At 33.6% G+C, this 8,027-nt stretch overlaps 1 protein-coding gene and 1 long non-coding RNA gene across 2 annotated transcripts in view; one reads left to right on the forward strand and one right to left on the reverse strand.

Annotated features, from left to right (window-relative positions):
* LOC123007578 (serine protease nudel-like) overlaps positions 1 to 8,027 on the reverse strand; it is a 33,354-nt gene that overhangs the window by 23,601 nt on the left and 1,726 nt on the right. The window lies entirely within an intron of this gene.
* On the forward strand, positions 3,509 to 4,252 carry LOC123007580. Its single transcript, XR_006412877.1, has 3 exons — positions 3,509 to 3,683; positions 3,969 to 4,093; positions 4,147 to 4,252. It is a non-coding gene; the product is annotated as an uncharacterized LOC123007580 (long non-coding RNA).

Raw genomic sequence — 8,027 nt, forward strand, 5'->3', positions numbered from 1 at the left:
AGTAGTTTGTGACACGAGCCACGCAGTGACGAGTTTTATAATTGCACGAGTATTACAATGGGAAATTGTAATACTCGGTTTTATACTATTTTTTCTATTGAGCGCTTTTTAAATTAAATTTATTATTATACAAAGTTATCCAGAAAGACTGTGTCTGTTCGTAACAGATTTGAAAGGATTTTTGTTAATAATTTGAAACACTCCAACCGGTTAGGGCTTTGCTTGACAAATACTTGACGTAAAACCCCTCAAAAAAAAAAATGTTAAAAATTAGAGTCAGGATTGCCGACAGATTCATTCATTGTGGATCACTTTGTACCTATTTCACAGTTATTTTTTCGTTTGACATATGCGGTAACCAAATTGCTCGAAAATAGTTAAATTGCATTCGTTTCGGTGAAATACGTTGAACTGCAACAATTTCACACTTAAAAACGATAGTCTATGGTCAGTAATGACCAAAGAATTGCATAAAATATTGACAAAAAACAGAATCACAAATTAATTTATACACTAGAAATTCCAGTGACTATTCAATTGACCTCTCTTTTTTCAAATATTAACCAATAAAGTAGCAGATATTTACTTTCGCATCTTAGCAACAACAAATTCCAGCGAATATTCCACTCGTGGTAAAATATAACTGGATATTCAACTTTGCTATGATAACGAAATCATGTGTAAGCGAATGACCATTCATAAAAATATTCGACAATTTTTGACTACTCGTGGTTATTATAACTGAATATTCCACTCGTGATAAAATATAACTAGATACTCCACGTTGCTATGAAAAGAAAATCATATGTAACGCAAATTTGCCATTTTGTTCATTGAATAGTCTGTTGAAGTCAATTCGTAGTCAAAGATTGGTCATTACGCTTCCGAACACCATTCGTGCTACACACTCATGGTGTTCATAAAGCGATGACCATTCATAAAAATATTGTACAATTTTTGACTACTCGTATTATAACTGATTATTTTTTAAACAGTCCTGTCAGTCAATCGTAATGAGAAAAAAATTCAAATCGACCAATAGGATCAAAATCACACTGACTAATTGCTAGTATTATACATAGTTTAAAAAATAATCATATGTATAATATTTTATCCATATCTAATGTAGATAAGGTGATTTTTGCAGAGCCTACGTTACAAACTTTTTAACTTTCAATATAGTTAACAACAAAATGTGACAAATATTAACCATTTTCCAAAGCATACTTGATTAATGATGAAAATAAAAAGTTAAAATCCGTTTTTTCGTGATTATTTTTACAACGGCAATCGAAAGAAATAGAGTCATGCTGTTTGAAAAAACTGATTTGTAGCTGTTTTTTGAGAACCATTTTCAAAAAATATCATATTAGCTTTAAAATCTGAGTTGATAATAATAAGCTACTTTAGAAGATTTTTCAAAGCTTCGGTTATCAAATGTGAAAATTTTTTTTTACTTATTGTAAAGGGTTCAAGAGCTGTGATTTTTTGAATGGGCTTCTGCAAATAAAAATTTCGACAAAAAATTGACCTATGTCAAAAACTATGACAGAGAAGTATCAACAACTTGGGTAGAATGGTCGATTTTGGTTGCATTCAAAATTTCTAAAACGTAGCTACATCGGATGTTAAAAATTTTCTAATGTAGGCCTAATTGTCTTGTATACCATACCTATAGTTGAGATGTAGCTAAAAATCGCAGAAAAATTGTCCATCTGATTAAATTTCAAAGGTGATTGTTTTCCTATAGAGAAAAGTGTATTTACTGTTAAAATTCTAATAAAATGTATGCAGGTCATAAGTTGTTTGCGAATTTATTTATGTACTGTTAAGTCTGGTATTTATGCCGGCGTACATTGCAGTACAGTGCAGTTATATCTGCGAATACTTGAAACTTGCATAAACTGTTAATTTAAAAGGATATTGATGGCTCCATAAAGCCGCATTAACCGTAAACATAATACGAGGCATAATTTACTCACAACCACGCAATTAATATTAAAGTCACTTGTAATCTAATCCGATGACGCTGAAACGGCATTACACGGTGGAGTTGGTGCCGTTGCATTTTTTCTTTTCCAAGTCATATAAATTTACTGCCCTTAATCGCAGGCGTTGTGTTGTTGCAGCACTCATCAACTCTGGGTCAAGCTGTCGAAATTAAATATAATAATGGTTTTATTGAGTAATTGCGGCAAATCACGAAGGTTTTTGCAGAGCAACGTGAGCACTAGAAACTCGAGAATTGGCATGTTTATGGGGCAATTACAGAAATGAGCTGGTTTAATCGCCATCAAACGGGAATGATTAGTGGCTTCATTATTTCCACCAATCACGTGCACGTAAAATACTACATGTATCCTATAATTAAAACTGCAATTTATTTCCAATTGCCGGCCAAGTCGCGCCGTTTTATTGTCATGTTCGGCCGCTATCACGTCCGATCTCCCGATTTATCCAGCTTATTTTAATTGAAAACAGGCGCACCGAGTTGATTTATTGAAGAAAATTGCCGCGGACGGGGCAGATGCCTTTTTTTCCAATTTGAAAGTGCATATACTAAGGCCAACAGCGTCTTATTACGCTCAATTACACCGAAATTGCCGGGTAATGTTGATAATTAAACCGCGCCGCTAAATAAAACCAATTAGACATGCAGATTTCCGGCGTGTCGTAAATTATCGATGAAAGCATTTTAATGAAAATTTAATTGCGCCCAAGTGCTGTACTGCATTTTTAATCGAACCATTCAAGGAGGATTTTCAACATGCCTATCCTCAAAAATTGCTTTTTTACACCATTCCACGGCTACCTTCACGCACTGACTCACATACTCCAAGAGTATTGCTGCATGTATGTTGTACAACATGCAGCCTCAACGACATGCCAGGCCTTCCGCTCTCATATACCGTCCAAATAAATGATTTCATTAAAAACAGAAATAGAACCTTTGTCCTGATCAAAATAAAAAATAATTATGTATTTCTAAAACAAGGTTAGAATGAAAATTAGATACGATACGAGTAGAAGATTCCAAACCCGAGCGTTAGCCAGCGTGCACTGAGAAAAATGAATAGTAACAGCTAAATGATAGATTAGTTTGACTAAGAAAAGTTTAATACTAATCCATGGATGTTCTCAAGCAATAATCAACATTGGAAAATAACATGTCGGGTTTTCCATTAAGTTATTGATTTATTATTATTGAACAAAATATTCTTTACGGTATTGTTATTTAGTATGTAAACTATAGATCGTAATAAATAAGTAATAATTTAATAGTTAATAAATCTATTTAAATTTTTGTTTAGTCAATAATGTATTTTCTTTAGATGATAACCAGTGGAAACGATTATTCAACAACAGTTTATTCTTTTTTAACCAACATAAAGATCTTAACATATAACAAACGGAACTTCAAATGTAAATACGTAAATATTACTTGGAAAAATTGCGCGCGTCAGTGCGCATGCTAACCATAACATGCAGTTGCACGTTGTGTGTGGTGAATGTGCACCAACTTTGTTCAAACGAATCTTTACATGAACGAATAGTTTAATGGTCATTTGTTTTTTCTGTTGTATTTGTGTTTATGTTTGAGGAGTGCAGGAGTACGGTTGACGAAAAGTGCCAAAAGTTGCTGAAGCAGTGGCATTTTGTAACACTGCTACAAAAATTTGAAGGTTAGTATAATGATATTTACAATCGCCGGATCAGCCACCACCAGAAATTTTTAATTGCAACACGCTATTAAGATAAAAATATTTTTATGAGCAATAGATTCGAGCAGTGGTTGATTTGGACTGTTGCAAAGTACATTCTCCATAATGTTATTTCAACTGCAATAATTTCATTTTGTAAATAATGTAGTATGTTGTCGATAAAAACTTTTGTTAAATATTAAGCAATTATATTTAATGTTAAACTGATGGAATCTAACTATCTACTTCTTGGTTTTTCTTATTCAGATGAAGGAATGACATAGGATATTTTGCTGGATCTTGTTCAGAGTTTCCTTCCCCAGCTGGTGCCAAAATTTGATGACCAATTCAAATTGATGCGGCATATTAAAGAGTACAAATCTGCATCTTTGGTAAGTTTTTCAATTTTAAAGTCTATTTTTTTAATTTATGAATGTTAATGCAGTGATTGACGTCCTGGCATCCCCGTCCCCGTGCAGTACTAAATACATAATTTGTACTTAATGATGTTTTAAATGTTTATTATTTTGCTTAATAAATTGTTCTAAATAATATATGTACAGTTTAATTTCTTTGTTAGGTATATTTTTACTTAAAAAATATTTTTCCCTTTAAGATATACTTCTTAACTATCAAGAACACATCTTTTAATATCTAATGTGAGATTATTAATCTTTAATGATCCTTGTTTCTTGTTAATAAATATTTCTTATTATTAACATTGCAATGATAATATTAAAGTAGATGTTAAGTTTTTATAAAATCAGAATCACTTAAAAACTAAGAAATGCTATGTTTGGAAATTCCAAACAAATTATTTATTTTCTGATAACAATAGTTTCTTCCGCCGTATTCTAAAAAATTATTAGTTTACATTTAAGCTAAATCTTTAACTAGTAAAAAACTGTTCTCTCAGTGTGATGAGGGACCACGAGTAGATCGAATTTTCATTCTAACCGAGTAACAGACTGTATTTTCTTCACGACCAGAAAGTATGAATCAAAAACAATTAAATCTGAACAATATAAGTTATTTGGCATTGACATCTGACACCAACAGTTTTGAAATCCATGGCAATGTACTTAGTTGAGCATAATTATAGAAGTCACTTGTTATAGAATTAAAATGTATGCAAAATACATAAGACGCTAGTGTTTCAGAATAAATATTCTATCTCAAGAGTGACAATTTTTACTTTCTATTGTTAAAAATGATTTCGCAATTATTACATTCACTAGTGATCGTGGAGAAACATAATTATGCATTTGATCCAAAATTCGATAATAGTATATTATAATACTAGTTTATAAGCAAGCCTTTAAAACACACACGACGGCTTTAACAGCACTACGCGTCAGCGAAGTGCTTTTAACGTTGTAAGTGTTTTAAAGGCGCTTATAAACGAGTGTTATACGCTATTTTTTATTATACCTGCCCATTTACGATCTTTTATGAGCATTGAAAAAATGTGAATTTACACGATAAAATTATCAAAGATTGTTTGTGCATCGTTTTCGTAAAGACGGTTACTAGTTTACGTTGTTAAGCACATTTTTTCACGTTGTAATTGGTCCAGACATTTCACTATTTCTTGTTACCTAGACAACTTTAAAATTTTAGCATGCTATAAAGGCCAAATTACGCACGCTGCAGCGTGTTTTAATTTAGGATTATGATGCAGGTATAATGAAAAAATTATAATGGATGACAGAACTTCAAAATTCCTTGTTTATTGCCACAATTGGCAGAAAACTTAATATTCCTTGTACGGTGTCATGTCATGTTGCAACAATATCGGCACCTAAATGCATCAATTATTATAGCATTGCCACCCATGCCGTTTATTTTATAAGCATTGCTTACTTAACCAGGAGCAACAAGCCTTGGTGGAAGTAAATGCGACATGTCCTGAATTGAAACGATATGATTACCGAAGCTGTAGTAGCTCGTTGAAATGCATATCTTCACCTATGCATTATGCACGTCAGTCATGGTCCCGCATCAATGTGATTAACATTCATTTCTTAGAAAACACAGTTGACTGAAATAGCCATTTCTGGTGTTGATTGCCGGGAATCTTGTTTGTTAAGTGCCGCTCTCGCACTAGCTTCATTTGTCTGGTTTCATCTTGTGGCGTTTTTTTCTTGGTGAATTTATCCGAGCATTAGTTTATGATACCGGGATTAACGTGTGCACTCAGCGGTTCCCGGCCATATATATATATATATAAAACGTGTTGATGAAGAGAAATGTTGTATGTGCGCTGGTGCAGTCGTAAAGCTGTCAGGGTCGAAGTCAGAAGCACTCACGGCTGTTACGGAGGTGTCGGAACGAGGTACCAAATTGCCGCAACGCATCAGGGAGGCGGCTGACATTGTCTCTGAGTCTCGAGTAATGGTCCGGAGGTGAGAGTCAAATGGTGGCCTAAATAAAGAAATACGGCAAGAGGCGACAGACAAATTAGCGCACGCCTCGCCCGTTACATACACATATTATAGGATGTGTGTGCCCAGAGACGGGAAGACTAGTTTGCTGCTGACAAAACAGAACTCGACACCCGTAAATTTGATTAGCTGACATGTATGAGGCGGCCGGGAAGCTGAATTATTGCCTCAATATTCGCCCCCGAACGCTAAGCCATCAGCTTATTAACAAACTTGGAGAGCTTTAATGTCTAGGTTTACACTACCACCTATTATTATCTTTAAGCACACAGTTTCTATATAATACACCTCCAACAATAAATTTATCTTCCATATTAAATCTTCACTCAAGATAATATTATAAATAACCACTCGCTTACAAGAAACATGAAATAACAGAGGATAAAGTTTTATGTACAGGGTGATTCTTAAATAGACCGACAAAATTTTATCCTTGGTAGTATCAAATGAGAACATGCTAGAAAAAATATTTAAAAAATTCTTTGTTTAACCGTTCTCCAAATAAAATTTATTTAAGTGATTTTCGAAGTAAAGCGTACGCCACTGACGTGTTCGTAAATAGTATTAGCACAGGTAGTGGAAACCATGGTATTAATTTGATAAAAATGTACTTGATTATTGCAACAATTCATAAACGCCGTAAGTGGCACGGATCAAGGGGGTTTTGCCCCTAAAAGATATAAACCTAAAAATCGTACAGTTTGCCTGCATTTATCGTTGGGAAACTGTGATAAAATTTTGTCGGTCTATTTAAGAATCATCCTGTATAGTAGATCTAGAAATATTTGGAAAATGAGTCAAGTACTTTTATTGCTCTCACAGCGGGACGAACGTAAATACCCTTACCATAACCCGTCACCGCAGTTCAAAATTCTGCACTTTACAGTATTGAGAAGAGAATTGTTTAGGATACTTTTATGAGGATTAAGCTCGGTAGCAGGCCACTTGCGGTTTATTATGAGATGATGACACTCATAAAGTGATTAACTCTTTTTCCAAATATTTCTAGATTTACTATACATAAAGTGTCTTTTAACACAGTATAAGGTCAGTGAAGTATTGTAACGAAGCACAAAGATCTATTATTATAGATATGTAGATGTTTATGTAAGGTATTAACAAGTCGCAGAACGGCACTTTTCCCAGGCCATCTCGCTCGCTGAATTCGCTCAGTTCCTCGTTAAGAAAGGCCTAATTTGCTATAAAGATCATCAACTAGAAAAACAAACTTACTTTGTTCCACTAGTCCCGCACCGCACGTAACCAAACTAGGTGTTATAACATAGTGTACGAATTTATTTACTTACAGTTTTTATTAAATTTATTTAACAAATTTTATCCTCCCCTCTTCCGAACACTAATTAAAGCTTTTCCCTTACACAACCACCGATATTTTGTTTATGGTTTTTAATTTTCTTGCCAAGACGATAACACTAAAAATCTGGAATATCGTCAAACTCTAGTTTCATATTTTATCTCAAAAACGCATTTACTAGTTTCTCCAAAAATCACCTTAAATCGGTATCTTACTCCCCCAAAGATACCCTTGCTTCAACGCGAGCGCGATCAGGACCTTCTTAAATCCTGCGAACGTTGTAGACAGGCAGCGATTCCTGCTATCCACACCCACGGTTACGCACCAGTTTTGAATTCAAACATATGTACGTATGTGTGCTTAATTAGTTATTTATTTACTAAGATAACAAGTAAATGCCGTTTTAAATGGCATAATTAAATAAACAATATTAATATTATTAGTAGTACCTAATAAAAACCATCTATTATTAGGAATTAAAATGATCAAATCAAACTAGAGACAATTTAACATAACTCTTTAATTTATTGATAGCTTACTTCTTTTTAATAAAGTTGCAATTGACAA

The sequence above is a fragment of the Tribolium madens genome, unplaced genomic scaffold, assembly GCF_015345945.1.
Source record: "Tribolium madens isolate multiple individuals breed KSU strain unplaced genomic scaffold, Tmad_KSU_1.1 Scaffold_3;HRSCAF=73;Tcas5.2_LG2, whole genome shotgun sequence".
Taxonomy (NCBI): Eukaryota; Metazoa; Arthropoda; class Insecta; order Coleoptera; family Tenebrionidae; genus Tribolium; species Tribolium madens.